This window comes from Hoplias malabaricus, chromosome 4 (assembly GCF_029633855.1).
Source record: "Hoplias malabaricus isolate fHopMal1 chromosome 4, fHopMal1.hap1, whole genome shotgun sequence".
Taxonomy (NCBI): Eukaryota; Metazoa; Chordata; class Actinopteri; order Characiformes; family Erythrinidae; genus Hoplias; species Hoplias malabaricus.
Window position 1 is genome coordinate 33,299,611 of NC_089803.1, and position 12,383 is coordinate 33,311,993.

Here is a 12,383-nt window from a genome sequence, read left to right on the forward strand (position 1 = left end):
GTTGTTGTTGTTGTTGTTGTTTTTTGGATTGAACACAGCTCTGTGCCCCAGTCCTCACAGATCAGTTTTACTTATTGCACATTTGACTTTCACTGGAATTTTTTCGTCTGCCATCAGCCCAAGGAGCATATAAGCTTCTTCAAAACACCTCAAGGTAAAGTTACGACCTGCTGTTGTGAGCCCATTAAAAAATGTGAAAGCTGCTGTAACTGCTGAGATTTAACCTGTGGCGGTTTGTGCTGGATTTGAATGAGCTCTGCATTTCGTGGTGATAAGACATCTCTCTGGCCAATCAGCGCTCTGCAGGGTTTACACGTCACCCTTTAGTGCCTACTCGGCATGGTTGGAACACTGGGGGACCTGGGACTGAAAACTTACCTGGTTCCAGGTACCAGGGTCCAGATTCGGCCAGTGGAAAAGCAAAAGAGCAGTGCTGAGCCGAGTATGTAGGTTCCATACAGTGGAAGATTGCCGTAAGTGTTAGCCCCATCATTAGGAGATCATGAGTTCAGTCTCCGGTCTCAGGTATCCTAAGTCCCTTTCATATGTGAAATCTGGAAGTATCTCCAGAGTATCAGAGTCCTTTCACACATGCAGCATACAGTGAGGTTTTCTGTATCAGTTCCACATGCTCCACATGTTTTAGGCATAGGGTGGCACCTGTGCAGGAAAATCTCCTGAAAATTTGCAGCTCCATTCACACACACGCACACATGCTCGCTCAGACTTCAGACTTCACCTGGAGATTTTACTAGTGAGCTAGTGAGATGAAGTCAGCATAAAGTCTGGGACAAATGTTGCAGGTGTTTGTGTTCACATATACAGCTCCTCCGGGTAAACTCTGGAATATTTCTAGGTTACTGTGTATGTGTGAAAGGGGCTCTAGAGAGCACAATTTGCCTCACTCTCTGGGTAAGTAGGATTGTCCCTCCTCCCATCCTCCTCCTCATAGTGCTAGCTAGGGTTCAGGCATCTGTTAGCTGTTGTGACAGATCTTGTCAGTTTGCGTTTTCCTCCACGGCATTAAACTGTTTAGTGGCAGTTTGAAAAGAAGCAGTGTGTTGGCCTTGTGTGCCTCGGAGCAAGTGCTTGCCCCCACTCTCTGTGAACTCTGGATTTTTTCCTTTGACTTCCTCCTTCATTATTCAGATGGATCCTGATTATCCTATATATGATCTGAACATTTGTGTTTAGGGGTGCCAGTGTATTGTTTAGTATTTTCGTTTTTATGCATGTCAGAATTAGATATGTCTGTGGTTTTGGCCTTGACAGTAGAATACAGCCCGGAAATCTTTTTACACCTGTCTGATATACTGAGAGAAGAAAAGCTCACTGCAAACAGCTACGTGCATTCCAAGTTATGTAGCAGTGAGTGTGGTTTCGGAGGTGTATCTTGGAATCTGCTCAGTGCACGTGTGTGTGCAGCTGTCAGGCTTAAATAGGCTAGTGTGGCATAAATCAGACAAGCAGCTCTGCAGACCACACTCAGCCGTTTTAGCCAGAAGCTGGAAGTCACACACACTTACAGAGACAAACTATAAAACTCAACATCGTCATAAATCATAAGCAATATCTGCTGCTCATACGCCTGTGGCCCACTCTCCCTGTCACCGTTTGCTTTAGGCCACACATTGCTTTTGATGTATGCTTTGTTTTAAATATGACGACTTTTTGTGTTACGTTCTTCGTCTCCTTTTTCATCAGTTTTTGTGCGTGCACCAAAGGGAAAGTTTGATATAGTGTTCAACTGCATTTCCAACAGCGCTCGTCTGAACTGATTATATTTTAAAGAGATGTAATGTGTGATAGGAATTTTCTGGTGGATTTCAGAGTACTGCTCAGACATAACTCACATGCAGCATGTCAGCACTGATCTTTTCTTTCATAGTTGATGTATAAGGATTTAGGTTAGAGGTGCTTAAGCATTTTAATTGTTAGAAATACATGGGTGTACTGTCCCACTCCCTCAAATTAGCTGTAATTATTTTTTTCCCCTTTAATAATTATATTGTGTAGGATATAAGATTAGTAAATAAGAAAATAAAATGAACAAGTAATGAAATAAAGTCTATGGAGCACACTCACACATCACTGGGATTTCTTTCAAATTTCGAACACAGGAAGAAAACAGCATCATTAGTAATTAGCAGCCTTTGCTGACGATGCTGTTAATTTCTTTGTGATTATGGCCGAGTCCCTAAAGCTCAACGTTTGCTCTTTGCAGTCCTTTTAAAGATAAGCCAGTTAAAGTGCATCTCTCTCTCTCTCTCTCTCTTTCTTTTTTCCCTTCCTCTTACTCTCTCTCCTACCTTCTCTCTTCAGTTCTGTCCTGACTGTGAATAGCAGAGCTTAATATAAACCCTGATATTATTTTATTTATTGGTTATGGTGATATGAAGATGGTATCGTTTTAATTGCTTGCAAACGCATCTGTGATCCTGGGAGACTGCTGAAGGTTGCAAACATAAGCATAATGCTGCCAGGAAGAGGCTCAAAACAATATTAGACCTGAGTACAGAATAACATGGATAAAATGCCTTCTAGAATGGGCTGTGGAGATTTAGAATTGCACAAATGCAGAATAAAGTCTCATGCTTAACATGTGAACAGAAGGCACCTGTGATAAGTATAGGGTTCTTAAGAAGCCTGAATTTGTAGTTTCAAAGCACTCCATTAGAAGTGCAGTTAAAAAAAAGTCTGCAATATGTGGTGTCTACAGTTTTTTGTTTGTAAAGCATCTGCTTAATTTTTGAAGGGTAGAGACTACCTAAAATACACTCTAGTACGGTGCTGTTGTTCTGAAAAAACAAACAAACAAACAAACAAACAAAACTTTGTTCGGATTAAAGTGCTTTCTCTAAACTGTGCTAATTCTAACTAATGTTGGAACACTTTTCATTTGAAAGCACAACATAAAGGAATCTGTTATTATTGTTACTATTATTTGATTATAACAACCATAACAAATAGCAAAGGCCACTAAATTCTGGTAATTGTAATATTTCAGGGATTGTTTCTAAGCCACGCTGCACATATACAAACGTTTGTAGTCCAAGTCCCTTATATAAAATATGTAATATTTCTATAGTATAGCTAAGGTCATGGATATCATTAGTATTAGGCATTCTGTTTGTTTAATTGGCTTCACAAACACAAATGATCCTGCAACTTGACTGTTGCCAAGCAACACAAAAATGTTTTTATTCACACTGGCTAGCTACTTTGTGTAGGTCTGTGTTACTGCAGACCAGCTACTAGGTATCAAGTATATTTAATTGTATAACAGCCACCTGAAACCCAAGACATCTGCAGATGCTGAGGAGCTCCTCTTTAAAGCTCTCTCTAGTGAGATATTGTTTAATTAACTGGTAATGGAACACTACTATAAAGAGGAGAGGAAAGTCCCAGTGCTGTTCTACTCTATATCAGCACTCATAGAAGCTCTCTTGTCAAATCAAATTATTTTATCAGTGCTAACAATTGTGTAATTGTAAATAACAAATACATGTCCTCCCATGTACTTTAAAGCATTTTTAGATTATTTATGATATGTAAATAGTGGTTATTTTCTATTGTTAAGAAGTAATGATGAGACCAGTAGTCTAGAGAAGTTCAGTACTGTCGCAACCATAGTAAGCGCAGTACATATTACGTGCTGAACAAATGCGAGGCAAACGATGCTTAAACAGTGATTTAGGAGAGACAGGATCTCTGAGATGGCAGGGGTCTACAGCAGGTAATTTGGGTGGATTCATTCTAGTGCTTGATGCATGCACATTACATTTTTGCATTTTGGAGCATTTCTGGAATATTTTGCTGTGATTGGTTGGATATTTAAACATTATGAATATTATTAATAGTAGTAGTTGAATTATTCTTATTATTATTTTTCTTATTATTTTAATGATTATTATTATTTTTTTTTTTTGGCCCAAGGTCAGATGTTTGAATAAAGAGTAAAAATGTTTACTGCAGTGTGACCCTCCATATGCACTACGCATGTCCCATTTGACACCTATAACCTTTGTGTTTGTGTTGTCAGACAGCTGTTTTAGCATGTTTGGCATGACATTTCTGAAGCGTCTGGTCATCAGTGCAACGTGTCTAATGGCTGCTGGATGCGTTTGGGGGAGAAGGCGGATGGTAAAGAGGGGCATTTACACTCACTGTGGCCCAATCATTTCCTCCCCCACCCTGCGGCCCGCCTCGCTGGGAAAATGCCCCGTGCCTTACTGCATGCTTTCAGCATTTTAGGGCAATTATTTTCCCTGGTATTCTGCCTCAGGCTTGTAGCTACCTTTTTACATATGCACGGCCTGAACTTTTGACCACGGCCCAATAGTCGTATATTAGCCGGCGGTTTGCTCTAAAAGGGAGACTTTAACAAGTTCCTCTGTGCATTGGCACTTGTCTTGCCACTTGCCTGCGAGGTAATTTAACCAGGCTGCTCAGAGACCAGTCCTACAGCTTCCTTATGGGAGCTTAAATCTCTCCCTGTTCTCTCTCTCTCTCTCTCTCTCTCTCTCTCTCTCTCTCTCTCTCTCTCTCTCACTCGCTCGCTCGCTTGCTCTCTCTCTCTCTCTTTCTCTTACTCTATTGCTTGTCTCCCCTTCCCCAGTCCCCTTCTTCTTTGGGGTGGGGGAAAGAGAGAGCAAGAGAGGGGGAGGGAGAGGGGTGGATGTTGGAGATTCCAGTGATGGATTTCTCTTCATGCCCAGCTAACGAGGACATTGCTTCTATTAGCACTCCATAGCACAGAGGCGTTCCCCATTTTTTTTTCTCTCTCTCTGTCTTCCTTTCTTTTTTTTTTTTTTTTTTTTTTAATGAAGTGTCGTCACCCTGTGAGGCTGGTAACGGTCCCTCTGCTGTCTGTGCCACTGTGAGCCATGCTTTTGCGTGTTTTCCCCTGGTAAGCGGGTGTAAGGTCAGGTGTTGTTATCTGCTGTTCTGGCGGGTGTGTAGGTGCAGCGCGGCTGACAGGTGCTCACTGGAGCGGAGAGGAGGAGAGCGAAGGTCTGCACCTAGGCCTCCCTCCATTGCATCATCGCACAATCAGCTGCCAGCTGCCTTAATACACTCATAATTGGTGATTAGGACCTTTAGTAAGAGCAGGGAGTGTTTCATGCACTCTGCTCATATAAATACAACCTCACTCTCACTTTTCCTGCTGTTGTTTTATGTGCATGTGTAGACTGTTGTGCTTTTTGTTTGGGAACATGAACCTGTTTACTGTTCCATAACAGGGGTTGTGGGTCTATAATATACAGGTTCAGATTACAGATTTAACCCCTTACGAATATCCACATGCGATTAATTCAAAGTAGATAAAATTCCAGTTAGATGACTTTACCCTAACACAAGTAAACAGCATTACTGAACCAAATAAAATTGCAGTAGAATAAATGTGTGCTTTATGTATGCTATATGTCCATTTGAAGATGTCATATAATATTTTGGTGAAATTAATCAGCTGTATGACATGCATAATTTGTCTTTAAAAAATTACATTTTAGCTCCCTTAAGGTTCTTGTTGAAGTGGCACAACAGCTGATGTCGCAGACAAACAGCTCCAGGGACCTGGAGGTTGTAAGTTCGAGTCCTGCTCTGGGTTGCTGTCTGTTAGAAGTGTGTGTGTGTTCTCTCTGTGTCCGTGTGGGTTTCCTCCCACAGTCCAAAAACACACGTTAGTAGGTATATTGGACTCCGAAGAGCCCAGAGCCTATTAAGGACTGACGCTCCCTCCAGGGTGAGTTCCTGCCTTGCGCCCTGGCTCCGGACCCACCGCAATTGTGAACAGGATTAGCGGTTACAGACAGTGAATGAATGAATGAATGAATGAATGAATGAATGAATGAATTAAATAATGAAAATGTTGTTGTTTTGTCCTGACTGCCAGCTTATCCTCTAATCTTAACTGTTAACTAAAGAATTCTAAGATAAATTTTAAGATAATGTTCTGATTGTTTTTTTTAGAGAAAATATAATAATATTGGTGTGCATATATATATATGTGTGTGTGTGTGTCTATGTATGTGTGTGTGTACGTGTACATGTACTTATGCAGGAGGCATTGTGAACTCCATGTGTAGAGGACTGCGTGTTATCTTGTTCTCAGACTACCTTCTCTTAGCACTGAGCAGCAGCTCAGAATACGCTGTAATCTCATCTCCTAACCTGGTTGGTCAGCAGTACGTAGAGGCAATATTACAATGTGGTCTCTCTCTCTCTCTCTCTCTCTCTCTCTCTCTCTCTCTCTCTCTCTTACTCACTCTCTCTCTCTGTGTGCCTATTAAGACTGTGGAAGACAATCTGAGGCCTAAAAGGCAACAATCCCATTTGCTTGTATTGACATGTGTGTCCCAGCACAATCCTATTACCAGGATTATTGTCTACCAAGATATAGGCTACCATTTCATTAAAATAAAGAGAGCACACACACACTCTCACTCTGCCTCTCTCTCTTTTTCACTTACACGCACGCAGCCACTCATCTGAGCGCGTGGCTCATTGCACTGAGGGAAACTGAGTAAATGGTTTATTGTAGATCAGTTGATGTGGCTGCAAGCGTGTCCGAATCGATAAGGAGCCAATCAGAGGCTGGCAGGCAGCTTTCATGCAGGACCAGTGGCTGTCATGTTGCTCCATTTGACCCCTAGTCAAAGTCACAGAGCAGCCCATCCATCTGGGAAAGCAGGCCTAATGCTATCTTCATCAGACGAGCTTGGCCTGCCTGACTGATTCTGGGTAAATGTAACTTGGCTGGCCAGGGATTTGTCTGAGGAGGTCTGGTCTGTAGTGAAATGTAGGTTCTTGTGTGTCCCTGCTGGATAGTAAATATCAGAGGACGATAAGTTAGAACTCTGTTTTCATGCATATTTTCTTGTGTTCTATTGTTGACTGTATTTTCTTCTATCGCTTGTCTGTACCTTTATGCTGATCCAAAGTAAAGTTATTTAACATTATTTTACGCAGTATGGCTCCAAAACTTGAATATGAATTTCTTTTCATTTTCAGTTTAATGCAAGAGCACACATTTGTTTATATTCAGACAATTCAAGCTGTGTTATGTTAAATATTTTGGCTTTAATTAATATTCTGAAATGTAATAGAATAGTACATCAGCTCCAAGTGTGCTTGTTTGAATCACAGTGAGCCTTTGCAGAGTTTGTCTGCGCTTACAGTGTAGTATGTTAATAATAATAAATATTATTAAATTTCATCTCCAATATAGTAACTTTATATGAAGAAAAAAAAACTTTTTTAAATTTTAGTGGAAGTCAAGGTAAAACGATTATATTCCAGTAGGGCTGGACAATAATTCAATATCAATACATATCACAATATAAAATGTTTCAATAACAGTGATATGATTTTATACAGATTTTCAATGCTTCAATAAACATTTACAGCATCTGTCACTGACTGACATTCAGTACAGGGCACTGCAATCAGTTAATCGCACTAAATTTTAAAGTTAAAAATATTAATATTGACAAAGCCAATAGGTCTTTGTTTGATGGTGATATCATGTTACTTTCAGTTCTTGGCAGTTTTTCTGTGGCTTCTTTATTCTTCATATCAATATCAGAATTATATTGTATTGACTGAATTAGTACTGTCAAACTTTAATTATGCAATATTTAATAAGTAATTTTAAACCATTTCTATTTCATGTTCATCATGAAAATTTCACGCAATATGAAGGACAGCTGCTGTGTTCAAATGATGTAATGAATTAAAAACAACAAAAATGGAGATGCAGGTTTTCTTTGGACAGCAATGAAATGTTTAGTAGTGTAGTGTACTAGTAGCTGTTAGTCTGGGTGCTACCACACAGCTGCTGCAGGCGCTCAAGCCAGTTACACTTACACTGAGCATTTATTCAGGTAATCATGCTCAGATTACAATGTCTGTGTCAAATTTGTTTAAATGGTTTTGTGACATCCACAGAGGGAATTGTGATTTGGCATGTAACCTGTGGTCTTTTGAGACTTTGTAGTATTTACTTAATGTAGTGTTCCTTGCAGGTTTCTATCCAGATTATTTTAGTAAAATATAATATGATGCCAGTAACAGTTTGCAACGTATTGCCTTCTGAATATAAAAAGCCAGGTTACAAAACTATACTGCAAATGTGAGTGAAACTGAATTTCCTTGGAACACATAGTGTATTAGAAAAGCCTGTCCTTCTTTAAAGAGAGAGCTTCATAACTCCTCCCCTCCTGGCCTTCTCTAAACCTATGCCAAATATTCTATGCGGTTCCCTCCCTCAGCAGGGCTGTCTGGGTTTGCGACCCCCACCCCCACTTTAAAATAAGACCTGCTGCCCAACTCGGAGTGTTGTGACACTGCAATGATGGACTATTTTTCAAATTGATTTCAAAACTGTATGTAAGCGAGCGATCTTCCACCCTAGATTACCTATTGATTTTTAATATGAAAAGCTCATTATACAAGCAGTAACTGCAACACAAAAAGCTAGCCAACCTTTGCATAAATCCTTTAATTGAATTCCCAGAGCCTGTGGTTCTACATTTTTTAATTAAATCCATTTCTTTCTCTTTTTTTCTTGTAAGTGTTGGTGTTTAATTTGCATGCTGTGAAGTGGGTCCTGTCCTAGATAAAGTGCCATTGATCCTTATTAAAGCTCACCTCTGGGCCTGCTGAAAACCAACTGGGAAAATTAAATGTGTTCATGGTGCATACACTTATTCCCTGCATGATCGGATTAGAGAGAAGGAAAGAGAGAAGAGGAAAATGAAGAGAGTGAAGATGGAGAAGGAGAGAAAGGCGGAGGAAGAGAGAGATGAAAAGATTGAGAGGAAAAGGGAGAGAATTATTATTGATTTGGCAAATATTATTATATTATTTTCTCTAGCCATACCGAGGATACGCAGTTTGCGTGAAATGAAATGCTTGCGCAGTTTCATCACAGGCGTTGCTGTATATTCTTCTCATTGATCAACCAGCAAGTTATAACCGCCGTTATGAATGGTGCTATTCATTTTTCTAATTGGCTGTTGTGTGCGGTGGATACGGTAGTGTTCCATATTTTGTGTCCGTGTGTGTGTGTGTGTGTGTATATGTGTTTGTTTAGGTGTGTATGTATGTGTATAATTGTGCTGCAGCCTCATTTCATTTGTAATGATTGTCTGGGATCCCTCCAGACAGTCCAAGCCATAACAAGAGGTCACAACTTCCCATGACCCTGTCACCTTTTCCCGAACCGCTTCATTCGCCGTATAACAAGCGTGAATAATTGTTGATTAGATAATGTCTGACAAAATTAGCCCAATGATATTATGTGAGATTGATCTCCTTATTGTGCTGCATTGATTAGCCATTGGGTTGGGATGTTGAGAAGGGATTTCAAATTCTATGGAGTGTTGTTCCAGTGAGTACTGTAGCAGCAGCAGTTTCTGACAGTATCTATGCATAAAAAGAAACACACACACACACGCACACACACACACACACACTCGCACACTCTCTAGAATGAATTGGAAATCAAGGATGCAGAGAAAATCATATTATGAAAATGGTCCCAAATTTCCCTGCTGAAAAAAAACAAAAACCAGCATGACCAGTTATGGTAGTTTAGCTGGTTAGCCAGCTTAAATCTTAGCCAGCTTAGCGTATGTTTTCATTTAAATTTGATGGTTTAGCTGGTCTAAAAGCATGAGCCAGAGAAGCCAGACAACCAGTATGACCAAGCTGGACCATGCTGGTTGTCCCCCATGATCAGACTGGATGACCAGCATAGTCAAGCTTACTGACCAGCATGACCAGCACCACCAAGCATGACCACAATCAAATGCAATATACACTATGCTGGTGAAGAGCTGGTTAACCAGCTAGCTTACCAATGCATGTTTTGTTTAAATGACCATCTTGAATCAGCTACAAGCTAAAACTAGTCTTATGCTGGATGTTTCAGCAGGGATTTCAGCATTTCGCTGTAAGTGATTAAATAGATATAAAAGAAGAGCCAAAATAATATATATATACATATATATATATATATATAATTTTTATGGTAATGAAAATGCAATAGTGCTTATTATTCATTCATTCTCCTTTATTCTTCATGTTAGTCTGCATCTCACTTTCCTAAACATTCAGACTGCTTGAGGTGTAGCAGATGAATATTTATTCATGTTTAACAGTTTCTGTGAGACATCAGACAATCAATTTATTACCTCTGATGATGACAAATATCTGGAGGTGATACAACTCCTAAGAACACACCATGGGTTTGATACCACTTTAGGGTCCACTTGAAGTCCCCACTAGCACACCAGCTCTATCTGTTGCTTCAGAATGCTTTAGTAAGTTTATTTCATCAGTCTGATCACAAACGCTCATCAGTCTGTGCCACAAATGTCTGTTTGCACCACTAATGTTTCAACGATATTCTCAATAAAACTAGTTTTCAAGAAAAGTTTTTATTCATTTACTACTATAAATAAACATCTACACTGCTGTCAATTTTTTTTGGATGATGTATATTTGACAGCCAACACCTGATCCTGATTTAAAAGCACTTCTAAGAGCAGATTACAATCTTTAACCCAGGCTGCACTCAGTGCAGTTAGCTGTTAGCCTTTAGGCCTTAGCCCTAAGGAAGCACATTCTTACTGTGTTTCTCTTTAGCGTCTGTGCTAAGCGGTTAGTGATCAGGGGTTGTGGACAGTAAGATTTATTGTGTATTTGCGCTAGCTGATTGCCAACAGAAGTGGCCGTCTCCCAGCGGTGCTGTATTCAGACTTGAGTTGAATCAATAGGGATTAACCTCTGACCTCTTTTCACATACTTATACACACTCTCCTCATCACGCGTGCGCAACACACACACACACACACACACACACAGACTCACACACCAACACACCTATTTCATCAGTTTTACTTAAACACTGCCGCTCACTCAATAAGGCATCCACTGCTAATTATTTTCAAAGGTGTACTATTCGCTTCCTTTCATTCTTTCTCTCTGTGATGGAGGGAAAGCCAGGAAAGAAGTGAAGTGGACAAGGAGAGTGATCAACTGTGGTCTGAAGTCCATACATCACCACACACAAGCACCTCAGTCTGGATCAGTAAAGATTTAGTCAGCATCCGCTGCCTGTGTTCTCTGCGGGAATGGGAAGATTTAGAAAAGCTGATTGTAGTTGAAAAGGAGCAAGTAATTCTACAGTGACAATTCTCATATTTACTTTATGGAAGTGGCTTTCAATCTTGAACCTGGAGTGCCCCTGCCCTTCGTATTGGAGCATTTTCCCTCCAATCATAAACTCCGAACTATTTGTTAAACTCAAAGTTAACGAAGCCTGTGCTTGGTGACTGTCAACTCCATTACTGCAGTAACAGCCCCCAGAGACTGTAAAAACTAATTTACTGATTGCTTAAAAACCCACCTTTCGTTTACTTGTGCCCCAGGCAAATGTATAAGACAGCCTGTATAAAAGATTGCCTGTGTGGTAGGGTGTACATTTCAGGGTAAAAACAACATTAAGTTTCAGACATCAAACCTCAGCTATCAGCAAGTCTCAGGAAAAATAAATGAGAATTTATAAAACACATAATCGCTCTAGAAAATCAAAAAAAAAAAAGATGTTTCAAATGGCTTCAGGCAAATAGCTCAATGACAAAGGCTACAGCCGCAGCTTTTTTTTGTTTCTAGATTATAGTTTCATGGCTTATATTAAATATACTACAACCAGGTGATTTACTGATCTATTATTATATCCTTTATATATTATTTGTTATGCATATTATTTTATTTCAGTTAAAAGTGCTGTTTATTTGTCAACCTCCCCCCACACCCTCTGCTACTTGGGCAAGTGAGATGAGCTGGTCAACCTGAAGGGGGTGCTACACTGAAATATTTTACAGCCATGTGGAATATTTCATGGTTTCTACAAGGGACACTGGACAAGCAAATCATATTCTCAGTTGATGCTGAGAATATGACACCCTGCTTGATATGCAGAATACAGCAGAACAGGAGAAGCATATGTTAGTTTAGAAAGTTTAGTTTATGCCACTTGTTGTTATGTTTTCCCACTAGCTTTTGGTTTTATATTGAGCGTGTCTGGAATTCCTGGATGTATCTTGAAATTTAGTTTTGAAGTTTTTCGTTTTCAGTGCATTCAAGTTGACAACATTTTATACCTTCATTTATGGTTATGTCAAAGGATTTCAGCAGTACTCTCATTTTAACTATTTCGGTGTGTCTGATTGTTCAGAAGGGAGTGTTAAAGCAAATCTTTTCAACCTAAAAATGCTTGCCAGTCACAGAATATTTTGCACTGTTCCCGTAGCTTAGTTTAAGGAGACAAGTATATTTAACTACACACAGTCTGATTTTAGATTGCACTTTAA

The 12,383-nt window shown here is 39.7% G+C and overlaps 1 protein-coding gene across 3 annotated transcripts in view; it reads left to right on the plus strand.

Annotated features, from left to right (window-relative positions):
• Positions 1-12,383, plus strand: part of wwox (WW domain containing oxidoreductase) — a 185,598-nt gene that overhangs the window by 62,637 nt on the left and 110,578 nt on the right. The window lies entirely within an intron of this gene.